The 14,380-nt window shown below is 36.6% G+C and overlaps 1 protein-coding gene and 1 pseudogene across 5 annotated transcripts in view; one reads left to right on the top strand and one right to left on the bottom strand.

Moving 5' to 3' along the window:
* Window positions 1-14,380, top strand: part of RERE (arginine-glutamic acid dipeptide repeats) — a 397,572-nt gene that overhangs the window by 32,562 nt on the left and 350,630 nt on the right. The gene's annotated exons all lie outside the window — the stretch shown is intronic.
* LOC123832408 lies at window positions 510-603 on the bottom strand (annotated as a pseudogene).

Here is a 14,380-nt window from a genome sequence, read left to right as displayed (position 1 = left end):
AGCTATGGGATGAAGGCTGTTAGCTTCATCACAACAATACACCCACTCATGTATCATGTTTTGTGCAGTTTTTTTGGGAAATACCAGGTCATCCAGGTGACTCAGCCACCTACAGCCTAGATTTAGCACCCTGTGACTTCAGGCTTTTTCCAAACTAAAATTACTTTTGAAAGAGAAAACGTTTCAGACCATCCATGAGATTCAGGAAATTAGGACGGGGCAGCTGGCGGTTCCAGGAGGCCTACTTTGAAGGAGATTGAGGTGGTATTGTCCTATGTATAGTGTTTCTTATATCTTCTTAAATAAATGTCTCAATTTTTCATAGCACACGGCTGGATACTTTCTGGACAAGCCTCATTGCATTGGCACAAATATCCCAGGTATAAAATCAGCTATGATTTCATTTCACACAGTGCCTTATGTGAATATTTTTATAGTGAAAAGTCATGGTTTTGCTACTGAGTACCACACATTGTGTTTAACTCATGTCTTCTGAGCTAATTAAAGAGTGTGAGGTTGAATGCTTTACGAGTTTGCAAGTCATCCTTGTGCAGGGGCCATGCTGATCTTCAAGTTTACTTTATGTGCTGCTGAAGCCAGCCCAGGAGAGGTGGTATTATTACTGATTTCCATGCGAGGAAATGGAGATTCAAGTAGGTGTTGCCACTAGTAATTTCAGATTACGGTTCATACTGAGGTCTAGGTAGTTGAAACTTTTTCTATCATGCCATACATTTTCCCCTAAACTTATGATGTATTTTGTGAGTGATCAGTCTGAAACTATATTAAAAATTTCATTTGGAAAATAAAATATTCTGTTTTATTTCCCCATTTTATTGACATCTTCCTTAAAGAAGTTTAAAAATTGAACCTATGATAAACCCTCTCTCTTTCTCTCCTCCCCTCCCCGTTTCCATCTTCTTTCTTTTTCCTTTCCTTTCACAGTTCTATTATTAAATTTCAGTGCTATAAAACATAAGAAAATATCCAGTGACACTTGAAGTATATTTTTTCTAGAAGGGCAAAGAGAAAATCTGTATTTCTTAGATAAACCAATACCTTCCACAAATTGAAACAGCCATATAACTTAGTTATTTAAGTAGGTTTCAGTATAAATGTTAATAGATGAAACATTGATAAGTTTCTTTCTTGCTCCACTTAGAATTTCTTCAAAGGTTGAAGTATTTATTGGCTTCACTCAGAATAAGTAGTTCTAATTTTTGACTTTGATGTTATTTTAATATTCAGCAAAAGAGAACATATTTAAGAGAAAGGTCAAATATTGATGTTGTTTGGAGGGAAGAAAGAGGAAAACTTATCTTTAAAAGTTTTATAAATCGTGCATTATATTCCTATATTTTAAATAGAATGAGACAGTTGTAGGGGACAAAAGTACCTGATAACTTCAGCTGAATGAAAGAATTTAGAAATTCACTAGACATTTAAAGTGAAAGCAGTTTAGGAAATTTATATAAGAAATGGTTTGTGAAAATGAAAAGAATGTGTTACTGTATTTTGAATGATAAACAGATATTAAGAATTTTGGGATTATTACAGTTGATATGAAAACTATATACCTATTAGATATTAGCTTAATGAAAAGATTTTTCTTTTCCTTTTTTAAAGATTTTATTTATTCCTAGAGAAAGGGGAAGGGAGGGAGGAAGAGAGGGAGAGGAACATCAATGTGTAGTTGCCTCTCACGTGCCCCCTATTGGTGGAGACCTGTCCCACAACCCAGGCATGTGCCCTGACTGGGAATTACACTGGTGAACTTGGGTTAGCAGGCTAGTGCTCAATCCACTGAGCTACACCACCCAGGGCTGAAAAAGATTTTTCTGTTAAGCAAAAGTTTGGCTTTGGTTTGAGAGGCTTTGTGACTTAATGGTTAAGAGCACAGACTCAGAAGCCAGATGCCTGTATTAAATACAGCTCTGGTGCCCTGGCTGGGTAGCTCAGATGGTTAGGGTGTCTTCCCCATACACCAGGGTTGTGAGTTCGATCTCCAGTCAGCGCATATACAAGAATCAAGCAATGCATGCATAAATAAGTGGAACAACAAATTGATGTTTCTACCTCTCTCTCTCTCTCTCTTTCTCTCCCTCCCTCCCTCCCCTTCCTGTGCCCCCTCCTTTTCTTCCTCTCTTTCTCTAAAATCTATACATGAAAAAAAAATTAAATCTCATCTCTGGCAATAGCAGCTTTATCTTAATGAGGATATTACCTAATGTTTCAGGGCCTCAGTTTCCTCATCTATAAAGTAGGGATAATGATAGTACTTGTTTGGTAGATTGCTGTGTGAATTAGATGAGTTAATATATACAAAGCACAAATGATGAGAAAGGTCAAGTATTTCAATGTTTATTGAATACCTACCATGTATATTTCATGTTAGGTGCTGGGAAATACAGATGTAGGGAAGATTTAAAAAGAATTGAGAGTGAATATTGTTAAGAAGAGGTATGAGGATTAGATAGTGAGTTCACATGATTGAAATCTGCTCTGCCAGAATAATGAAATTATTTTGAGGAAAAGCAGGAGATGAGGGCCAGACTATTCAAGAGTTAAAATATATGCCAATGCTCAAACAGTTCGAGGAATATCTCCTTCAGTGGATGAGGTAAAACACGATTTGCCTCCGTTTAATAGAGTAATTCTTGTTTGATTCCTTAAGTCATTCAAGTCAAGTAGGTTGAGTGTAATTTTTAAGTAGTTTACTAGAAAGAAGGGGGAAACATGAAATTCCTAGAGTCAGTGAGTGTAAGTAAGTAGAACTGAAATCTGAAAGATTCAGACAGGAAGAAAACAGGATCAAAGGACAGAAGGTTCTGTTGAGGCTGAAGGACAAATGTCTCTGAGTATTGAGTATTCAGGATTGCTGGGGCCATGGCAAGAGAATGGAATGAATGCCCTGCAGTGGTTTTGGATATGGAGCGTGTTGTGGCTGTGTGAGCGGATGGCTCCATAGTGAAGGCAGAGGTCACTGGTGATGAGGGTACCTAGAAACCAGAGAGATGGTTCTTAGAGGGGTGTGTCCTCTTGTTGTCCTCACCTTGATTATGGTAGAACCCATGTGAGAAGGAAGATGAAGAGCAGATGTTCAGGTCTTCTAGAAATGGGGGTAAAGGATCACCCAGAGGTTGTTCCTTTAACGCTCCGTGGTATTTCTTTTGTGTAATTTTCCTTTCTTTTTATTTCATTGTCTTTGAATATCATTGATACCATATGTATATATGTTTTGTAGTTGCCTTTAAACAACTTTTATGGATTTATTACTATATAAAGTGGTAATAGATGTTCATTGCACAAAAGTCAGAAAATAGGGTTAAAAAAAGAAAGAAAGTGTCCATAGATAGTTAATGCTAGCTATTTGTGATACACACTTCTAGACTTTTTTTCCTACAGAAGCTGTATAAATACATTTTAAAAATGGTATCATATTGTATTTTTATAATTACTGTATATTCATTAAGTATGAGTTTTCATGTAATAAATGTTAGGAAATAGACTTTCAGGATTATTTTTAATAACTGTAGTATTCTGCTATATTAATTTACTATGATTTACTGACCGAACCTAATTGTTATTGAGGATTTCTGACATCTCTTTTTCTCAACCAGTTGTGTATTATGTCTTTAAATTGATGTAGCTTATAGTGGTGGACAGTGTTTTGGTGAATGGATGAACTGAAGGTTGACAGTACTGAAAGGTTGTTTTTAACCTCTGACCTGATCGACTCATAATTTTTGGAGGACAATTCAACTGTGTTGTTATGGCCACATACACACATTTTACCAGTAGTATGAACTTCCAGAGTCCTTGGAGTTGATTTTTTTTGTGTGTGTGGGAGAGGAAGTTGACCATGTTACCCTGGATCTTTGAGTCTTTTCCTGGACCAGAAGATTTATATTAAAAGTGCTGGATGCTTAAGAATTTGGAATTTGTTTTGCCATGGTTACAGCAAGGTACTCTCATTTGCCTCTCTTTAAGGAAAAAAGAAGTAAATAATCACTGACTTTTTTTTCTTAATTACACATTAAAAGCCAAATTGAGCACTTAGTGTTATCAGAGCCATGGCAGTGACATAAATTGCCATTTATTTTCTTGTGTGATGTGCTTGGTAACAGTATATGTGTTTTGCAAAATGTGTTAATTGACAATATTTATACAGAAAATGAACACATTGGAAATAACTAATTTATCACCCCTAAAATCTCAGAGTTTATAGCATTTACGGACTCGTAAAAAGCTGGTTCTAACTGGAGTTGACTGGAAAGACTGACTACTGACTTTTTTCACATGACTTCTTCAAAGCAGTATTCTGAAATGAGTTTTTGGATTATTTGCTAACTTGTTTTTTGTGTGCATGTGACTTCCCCACATACACGAGAGAACAAGCCACAGTCATATTCACTATTGTGTCTCTAGCCCCAGTTAAGAAAAATGCTTAGACGAATGAATCAATTGTATTAGATCTGTCTCAGTCCATTTAAGTTACTGAATAAATAATTGACTTCTTTAAAAAATTAGGTTACTTAAAAAAAAGATTTATTTATCTTTAGAGGTGAAAGGGAGGAGAAAAGAGAGGGAGAGAAACATTGATGTGAGAGACAAACATTTGTTGGTTGCCTCTCACACGTGCCCTGTTTGGGGACCAAACCCACAACCCAGTCGTGTGCCTTGACCGGGAATTGAACCTGCAAGCTTTCTCTTTGCCCAATGAGACCCAGCCAACTGAGCCACACCAGTCAGGGCAATAACTGACTTCTTTAGGAGAACAATTTTTCAGATACACATGAGGAAAGTGAAATGAAGCAAAGAAAGTTTGTCTGGGGTGTTCTGGTGATGTAGAAGGATAATGTGGGAGGCCTGTGTTTCCCTAAATAGTATTCTTCCCTCTTAATTGCCTAGGTTAACAACCACAACTCTACCATTTTGACCATTTTGACCATTTCAACCTTCACATGTTTTTCTAAGTCTGGATTCTGAAATAGTAGTTCTTATTCTCGTGCAACTTTGATGTATCTGGGACAGCATTGTGCAACAGAAATTATAACATGAGCTTTAACTGGATAAAGAAAGCCACATATGTAATTTAACATTTTATAGTAGCCACATTAAAAAAAGACAAAGGGTAAAATTAATTTTAACAATATATTTTATTTAACCCAAGGACATTTTAATAATGTCCAAAACATTATTAAAAATATTTATTTAGTTTTTAGAGAGAGGGGAAGGGAGGGAGAAAGAGAGGGAGAGAAATATCAATGTGTGGTTGCCTCTCGTGCCCCCCCCACTGGGCACCTGACCTGCAACCCAGGATGTGCCCTGACTGGGAATCAGACTTGGTGACCCTTTGGTTCGCAGGCTGGAGCTCAATCCACTGAGCCATACCAGCCAGGACCAAAAAATTTTTAACATGTGAATAATACAAAAATAAATTGTTTTCATATTAAACATTTGAAATCCATATCATTTTTATTCATATGTCAGTTTGAATTAGCACATGTCAGGGGCTCAGTAGCCACATGTGGGCTAGTGTTCATTGTATTGGACTGTGAAGACCTAAGGAGTCATTTAAAAACAAAACTGTGGTCCTGGCTGGTGTGGCCAGGTCTCCAGCTGGGGGCGCAAGAGGAAATGACACATTGGTGTTTCTCTCCCTCTCTTTTTTCCTACCTTCCCTCTCTCTAAAAATAAACAAAATCTTAAAAAGAAACAAAAGAAAACTGTGAACCAAAATGCTAATAATATAGATGATGGCAATAGTATCCATTTAGAGTCTTTTTGAGGATAGCTTTAATAGTATTTTTTAAAGGTTATTTGGTACAAATAAGTTCATACAATGATATTCAGTTTTTGCTGCAGGTTGGAATTTATCCATTGTATTGGTTAAGTGTTTAACCAGGATAATAAAAATGTGTTAACAGGTTATTAAAAAATACAAGAGACCTGAAGCTTGGTTACTTCTAGTCCCTCCTTTTTAAATATTAAAAAAAAAGTGTGTGAAGAGGATCTAACTATATCTGTAATGTTTTATTAATTGCTTTAGGAGAAGAGAGATCTAAAGCACACATGACAAAATGTTAACATTTTTTATTCTGGGTGATAAGTACATGGTGTCTCTTACCTTCTAATGCTTTCCTATATATTGTTAACATTTCATGAAAAAATTTAAAGATATAAAAAACTGGATTCATAAAAGTAAAATGCGAATAAGAATAGTATTTGATGTGTTATATATGAGTATTCTGGAAATGATGCTGTGCTTGCTATACATAGTGACTGTATTCTTTCTCTTGCCTCCAGTTGAGAATGAGTTGCAGAAAAAGGGTAACTTATTTTCAGCAACTGCTTTCTTTGGATGAGATTTGTTATGAAAGACATACCATCTGGATATGATTTAATGTAATTTCATGTTATAGCTATAACATCTCAAGAAATATAATATTTCTTAGACATCTCTATTTAGACAGATGTTTGACTTGTAGATCTTTAAACTGAGATGTCAATTTATAGTGATATTTTTGGAATTTAAAAATATTTAAAAACTTAAATAATTCAGTCAACAAAATTCTTTATTTGACATTGCTATTAAAGGTGCAGGCCAGATGTTCACTTAGTATGTGGAAGTAGGCCTGGATATGTATGTGATTCCTTGATGGAACCTCAAGTGTATTTGGTAAAAATTTATTTGTAATGATACTTTGAAAGGACAAGGTAAAACATAGTATCATATATTAGGAACGAAACATTTGAAGTAGTAGTAAGTTTCGGTCCAATGTGGAGATGGGTTATACTGGGGATGTAATTAGGAATTATATATACTTAGGATGTACAATTTGATATACATATATTTAATCACCATATTGAAGCCAATGAACATATTTATCATCTCAAATAACTACCACTTTTTTTGTGTGGTGAGAACAGTTAGGATGTAATCCTTTTAGCAGATTTCAAGTATACAATAAAGTATTGTTAACTGTGGTTACATTGTTATGCATTTCTAGAAGTATTTTTCATTCAACAAATAGTTATTTGTAGCGTCGCAGGTTCGATTCCCAGTCAGGGTACATGCCTGGGTTGCAGGCCATGACCCCCAGCAACCACACATTGATGTTTTTCTATCTCTCTCCCTTCCCTCTCTAAAAATAAATAAATAAAATCTTTAAAAAATAGTTATTTGTTATTAAGTGTATATTTCATACCTTCATAGAAATGCCTACCTTCATGAAATTTATAGAAATAACAGCTGTTTGCCTTTTAATGTCTTTTCTTCCAATATGTGTATTTTTCTAATATGTATTAGAAAACTAGGATATATATACACACACACATAGTTTTATATCTTTTCCTGAAACAGTATTTGCAGCATAAACAATTTCTCACAGTATTAATGTGAAAACATCTTTTTAAAGAACTTCCTACTATAATATTTTTCTTACATTATGCTAATTAGAAACCTTAAAAATATAGAAATATATCATTTGGCATATAAAATTCTCTAAGAGTTCTGACTTTCAAAATGGTAACTGTTAGTAGGTTGGTGTACGTTATTCCTAACTTTTTCTGTACAAATACATATACTGTGTGCCCTTTCTGTCTTTTTTAATTAATAAAAACTGTGTCAGAATCTACATACTATATGTTATTTACTTTTTTCATTTAACTATAAATTCTGAATATTTTTCCATATCAGTGTACAGTTTATTTTTTAATAATTATATTCCATAATATAGTACATTAATGTTGCAATTTAACCATTTCCTTGTTGATGGATGTTTAATCTTTTCTAGATTTTACTGTCATGAACAATGTTGCAATTAAGCCCCTTTCAATAAGCTTTTGAATGTTTTTGTAGGATAAATTCCTGTAAGTAGAATTATTGTGTAAAAAATAAGGTGCATTTTAAATTTTAATAGAAATTGCTAAATTAGCCTTAAAAAAGGTTGCATCAATTTATATTCATATGGGCCATCCATTAGCCATGGGTTATAATTTTTAATTTTAATTTTTTTTAGATTTTATTTTATTTTTTAGAGAGAGGGGAAGGGAGGGAGAAAGAGAGGGAGAGAAACATCACTGTGTGAGAGATAGATCAACTGGTTGCCTCTCACACACACCCAGCTGGGGACCTGGCCCACAACCCAGGCATGTGCCCTGACAGGTGACCTTTTGGTTTGGAGGCTGGCCCTCAGTCCACTGAGCCACTCCAGCCAGGGTAGCCATGGGCTTTTAAACTTCAGCATTTACTGAGTGCTTGCAACATGCCATAGTACTGTTCTCTGTCATTGTAATCCTCCTTACGTTCTTCATGAAGTATGTGCTGTTATTTCTGTGGATGAGGAACTGATGACACAGCTACTGCATTGTACACAAGTAAACTGAGGCAGTCTGCTTCTTGAGTCTGTGCTCTTAATACTAAGGTGACATTTCTGCTTAGATCTAGATTCGACCAAAACATTCAATGCTATTATTGATGAAAATGTAGTTTTGCGTTGCTGAGAAAGTAAAGCCTGAATTATCCATGACACATGGGGAATGACCCTCTTCCCATCAGCTGTTGTTTTAAGAAATTAAATACCTACTCTGTGTTAGGTACTGTTATTCGAAACAAAACTTTACTTACTGGTAATCTTTGCAGTATTCTGAGATGAGAGTGTTGTCCCCATTACAGATAAAGACAGTGTGCTCACTGGTACTAACTCTTTGTACAATAGAAAATAGAAACAATTGGAAGTGGTTGTTTCAAACTTTGTTTTAGAAAATCACCAATATAATAGCATATTTTAATAATGTTCACATTCTTCTAAATCATTCAGAATTCAGTGTATTTAGGTTGTAATTATAATTAGGCAACTTGCCTTGATTCTGTCATGGGTCGTGTTTAGCAGTGCAGTATTTTATTTAAAAATATTTATCTATTTTTGGACAGAGGGTAAGGGAGGGAGAGAGAAACATCGATGAGCCAGAGAAACATCAGTTGGTTGCCTCTTGCACACCCCCAGTTGGGGACATGGCTCACAGCCCAGGCATGTGCCCAGACCAGGAATCGAACCGGTGACCTTTTGGTTTTTGGAAAGAAACCCATCCCAGTAAGCCTCAGCAGTTAGGGAGAAGTACAGTATTTTAAATACAGTTATGCTGCAGTAAATGTGGGCTTCAGATCTCATCAAACCTTGTACTTGTTGCATTTTGGTGAGAAAAAACTCTTACAGCCCTTGGTGATTGCTCGGGACTTGGTGCGCTTGCTAGCACTTGCATGAGACATGATGCCACTCCATGAGAGAAAATGCCTCATTGTCAGTACTCTTTTGTTTCGGTACTTGTCAGGAGTTCTAGAACTAATTAACGATGAGTACTGAGGTACCTCTGTAAATCGTACCCATGTGATGTTTTCTCCCCCATAATTGCTGCTTTCCTAAAAAATAAAGTGCAGAAAAAGTTTTTCCCTAGGTCAATAAAGCCTTTCACTCTACCAAATCATTGCCACAAATTAACAAACAGAAAATGCTCTGAGGTTCATGATTTTTTAAAAAAAGATTTTATTTATTTATTTTTAGAGAGGGGAGGGAGGGAGAAAGAGAGAGAGAGAAACATCAATGTGAAGTTGCTGGGGGCTATGGCCTGCAACTCAGGCATGTGCCCTGACTGGGAATTGAACTTGTGATGCCTGGTTCGCAGCCTGCGCTCAATCCACTGAGCTATGCCAGCCAGGGCAAAGTTCATGATTTTTAAAATTAGTTTTTAGATTTAACCTCTTCTTGTAAGTTGAATGGTTTAGATATCAGGGATTCTTTCTTTAGTTCCTTAGTTGGTACAAACAGCTTCTGCAGCCCCTCACCTAGAATAGGGATCTGCAGACTTTGTCTTTAAAGGACTAGATAGCAAATATTTTAGGCTGTGTGGGTTGAATGTTCTGTGTCACAGTTTTTAAACGCTGCTCTTGTGATCCCAGAGCAGCCATGGAGAATAAATAATTGGTCAAGGCCCTGGCCTGGTAGCTCAGTTGATTAGAACATCATTGTGATATGCTGTGGTTGCAGGTTCTATCTGTGGTCAGGGCACATATACAAGAAGCGACCAGTGAATGCATACATAACTGGAAAAACAAATAGATGCTGCTTTCTCTCTCTCTCCCTCTCTCTCTCCCTCCCTCCTTCCCTCCCTCCCTCTCTCTCTCTCTCTCAAAACAATAATAAAACAAAAGGGCATGGCTGTTCCAATAAGATTGTATTTTCAAAAATAGGTTTCAGGCCACTCCTAGCTTTTATTTATTTTTTATCGTATTTATATTTTAAAATATATTTTATTGATTAAGTGAACCAACTATTACAATTGGCTCACTTTTTTTCTCCCCTTTATTCCCCTCTGCCCTGTACTACCCTCCCATCAGCATCCCCCCCCCCCCCCTTAGTTCATGTCCATGGGTCATACATATAAGTTCTTTGGCTTCTTCATTTCCCATACTATTGTTAACCTCCCCCTGTCTATTTTGTACCTGCCATTTATATTTCTGTTCCCTGTATCTTTTCCTTCATTCCCCTTCCCTTCCCCACTGATAACCCTCCATGTGATCTGCATTTTTGTGATTCTGTTCCTATTCTAGTTGCTTGCTTAGTTTTTGTTTTAACAACTGAACCTTAAAAAAAGTAGTTGTGAGTTTGTTATCAATTTACTGTTCATAGTTTTGATCTTTTTCTCAGATAAGTCCCTTTAACATTTCATATAATAAGGGCTTGGTGATGATGAACTCTTAACTATACCTTATCCGGGAAGCACTGTATCTGCACTTCCATTCTAAATGATAGCTTTGCTAGATAGAGTAGTCTTGGATGTAGGTCCTTGCCTTTCATGACTTTGAATACTTCCATACAGTTTGATTTTCTGGTAGTACTGGTTGTTTTTGTTTTTAAATTTGTTGTTGTCCTTCTTTGAGTTGTGCAAGGAGGCAAAGTAAATCTTCCTACACCTCTGTCTTGGCTGGAAGTCCCCACTCCTAGCCTTTAGAAGATGCCTGATAAACACTTTTACTCTAAGGATGATAATTCCTTCCATTAAGTGTCCTTTGAAACTTGGGGTGTGAAATGGGTTTCCTTTGTCCTCTTAGTCTGCACTCATGTTTTTGAGGCTTCAGGAGAACTCTTTTATTATGGGAATTGAACCCAAGATTCTTCAGGGGCAAGGATTAATATTGTTACATGTCTTCATAAATGAGTAGATGAGTAACTTCACATATTTTCTCTTATGTTGTACATGTAGGACTGTTGGGCACCTAGTGGGTCTATAACTTTCTTCATTTTCTTTAATAGAAGAGTTTATTGCACTATTGCGTATGGTAGCCACTAGCCTCATATGTTTACTTAAATTAAGTGAAAAATTAGGTTCTTCATTCACTGTAGCGCAATAGACACATGTGCACAGTAGCTGCTGTATTGGATGGTACAGATATAGAATGTTTCCAACATGGCTAAAAGTTCTGTTGGACAACACTGGTCTGGATTCCTGACTTAGGGGTTAGAGGAAAAAAGACATGGAAATTATTTTAAAGTATAATGAGTGAATACTACTTTTATTATCTTTACCTTCTAGAAGAAATATGGTTTTATACTCTTTAACTGGAAATAGTTTTTTATCATGGTCAGGATTAGCATGCAGAAGTATTCTTCTTTAAGTACATTATACAAATAGATTTTCCTTTTGGTTATTTCTGTATTTAAATTATGGCTGAAAATTAAAATTCTAGAAATCTGTTCTGTTAATACCTCAGAGTAACCAGTTCCATATAATGTTATTTGAAAGAAAGTCATGCTAAATAATTGTGAAGAAAAAGGCATTATTCAGCTGATGTGTGTCTCTGTGAAGTCATGGTCTCCACACTCCAAGCCAGGCCAGTGGCGGTGCTATTTGATGCTTCTGTGTTCCCTCGTTTCCCACCCTTTCGCCATCACTTCATTTCAACTATTCATTAGACCAAGGATTCCTGTTCCCCTTTGTGTCACCACCCATTCTTTTATTTATTTGTTTGTTTATTTATTCACTCACTCATTCATTCATATTCTTAGAGAGAGGGAAAGGGAGGGAGAAAAGGAGAGAAATGTTGGTATGAGAGAGAAACATGGATTGATTGCCTGTTGCACGCCCCCCTGCTGGGGCCTGGGCCCAAAACCCAGGCATGTGCCCTGACCAGAAATCTAACCTGTGACCTTTTGATTTGCAGGACAGTGCACAGTCCACTGAGCCACACGAGTCAAGGCCCATTCTTCCATTCCACTTTTTGAACAGATGACTTTACTCCCTATTTCACAGAGAAAATAGAAGCTATCATATCGGAACTTTAATTTCTAGCCACTCATGCTACATGTCAGTGATACCCAACTACTTAGTTACTAGTTTTCAAAATTAATAGTTAATTTATTAAAGTTAGAAATTGTAAAGCCCAGTTTTCCTTAAGTCCTAAATTTAAATGATAAATCTCGGGTTCCAGCCAAGATGGAGGTGTAGGTAGAAATGCTTTGCTTCTTTGCACAACCAAAAGAAGGATAACAACCAATTTAAAAATGGCAAAGAGCCAGGACTGCCAGAAAATAAAACTGCATGGAACTCTGATAACCAAGGAGTTAAAGAAACATTCGTCCAGACAGATAGGAGGGGCAGAGATGGGCAGCTGGGCAGAGAGGACCCACGACAAGGTGGTGGACTGGGAAACTAAAGACTCAAAACCTCTAGCTGTAAAAGTCTGTGGGGGTTGTGAAGGTGGGATAAACTCCCAGTCTCACAGGCAGTTCACTGGAAAGTGGGGCTAGAGTGGAGCAAGCAAGCGGCATTGTTCCCTCTCTGACCCCTCCCACACAGACAGAGCCACAGCAACAGCGAAGAGGAATGCCCTGCCCTGGTGAATACCCAAAGCTTCTCCCCTTTACAACATAACAGGTGCACAGAGACAAAGAAATATGGCCCAAATGAAAGATCAAAACTCCAGTAAAAGAGGTAAGCAACGAGGAGATAGACAATCTGTCTGATGCAGAGTTCAAAACACTGGTAGTCAGGATGCTCACAGAATTGATTGAGCTCCATTGCAAAATGAAGGCTATACAAAGTGAAATAAAGGAAAATATACAGGGAACCAACGGTGAAGGGAAGGAAACCGGACTCATATCAACAATTTGGAACAAAAGGAAGAAATAAACATCCAGCTGGAACAGAATGAAGAAACAAGAATTCAAAACAATGAGGAGAGGCTTAGGAACCTCTGGAACAACTTTAAGTGTTCCAGCATCCAAACCATAGGGGTGCCAGAAAGTGAAGAGGAAGAGCAAGAAATTGAAAACTTACTTGAACAAGTGATGAAGGAAAACTTCCCTAATCTGGTGAAGGAAATATACTTCCAGGAAGTCCAGGAAGCCCAGAGAGTCCCAAAGAAGTTGGACCCAAGGAAACACACACCAAGGTACATCATAATTAAGTTACCCAAGATTAAAGATAAGGAGAGAATCTTAAAAGCAGCAAGAGAAAAGGAGTTACCTGCAAATGAATTCCCATGAGACTGTCAGGTGATTTCTCAAAAGAAACTTTACAGGCAAGAAGCAGCTGGAAAGAAGTATTCGAAGTCATGAAAGGCAAGAACCTACATCCAAGACTACTCTGTTCAGCAAAGCTATCATTTAGAATGGAAGGGCAGATACAGTGCTTCCCAGATAAAGTGTAGTTAAAGGAGTTCATCGTCATCAAGCCCTTATATGAAATGTTAAAGGAATTTATCTAAGAAATAGAAGATCAAAAACTATGAACAGTAAATTGATAACAAACTCATAACTATTAACAACTGAACCTAAAAAAAAACTAAGTAAGCAACTAGAATAGGAACAGAATCACAGAAATGCAGATTACATGGAAGGTTATCAGTGGGGAAGGGAAGGGGAGAATGGAAGGGAAAAGGTACAGGGAATAGAAGCATAGATGGTAGGTACAAAATAGACAGGGGGAGGTTAAGGATAGTATAGGAAATGAAGAAGCCAAAGAACTTATATATATGACCATGGACATGAACTAAGGGTAGGGGGAATGCTAGAGGGTGGGAAGGTGCAGGGCAGAGGGGAATAAAAGGGAGAAAAAAAGTGAGCCAACTGTAATAGCATAATCAATAAAATATACTTAAAAAGTAAAAAAAAATAAATCTTAGTCTATTCTATACACTTCATATAAAAATATAAGACAAATAACTTTTGATGTACATTGATTAATTAAAATTGTACAGACTGAATTCTCTTTAAATATCCAGTTCCATTTGTAAACATAACTAACATTAAATTGCATTTAAAAAATTAAATGCCTCATTGTGAAAAACTTACAGCCTCTTGAAACAAAAGGTTCTCAA

Source organism: Phyllostomus hastatus, unplaced genomic scaffold (assembly GCF_019186645.2).
Source record: "Phyllostomus hastatus isolate PE091 unplaced genomic scaffold, TTU_PhHast_1.1 phas_scaffold_182, whole genome shotgun sequence".
Taxonomy (NCBI): domain Eukaryota; kingdom Metazoa; phylum Chordata; class Mammalia; order Chiroptera; family Phyllostomidae; genus Phyllostomus; species Phyllostomus hastatus.
Note: the sequence above shows the minus strand (reverse complement) of the source record. Positions and strands in the feature narration are given on the sequence as shown.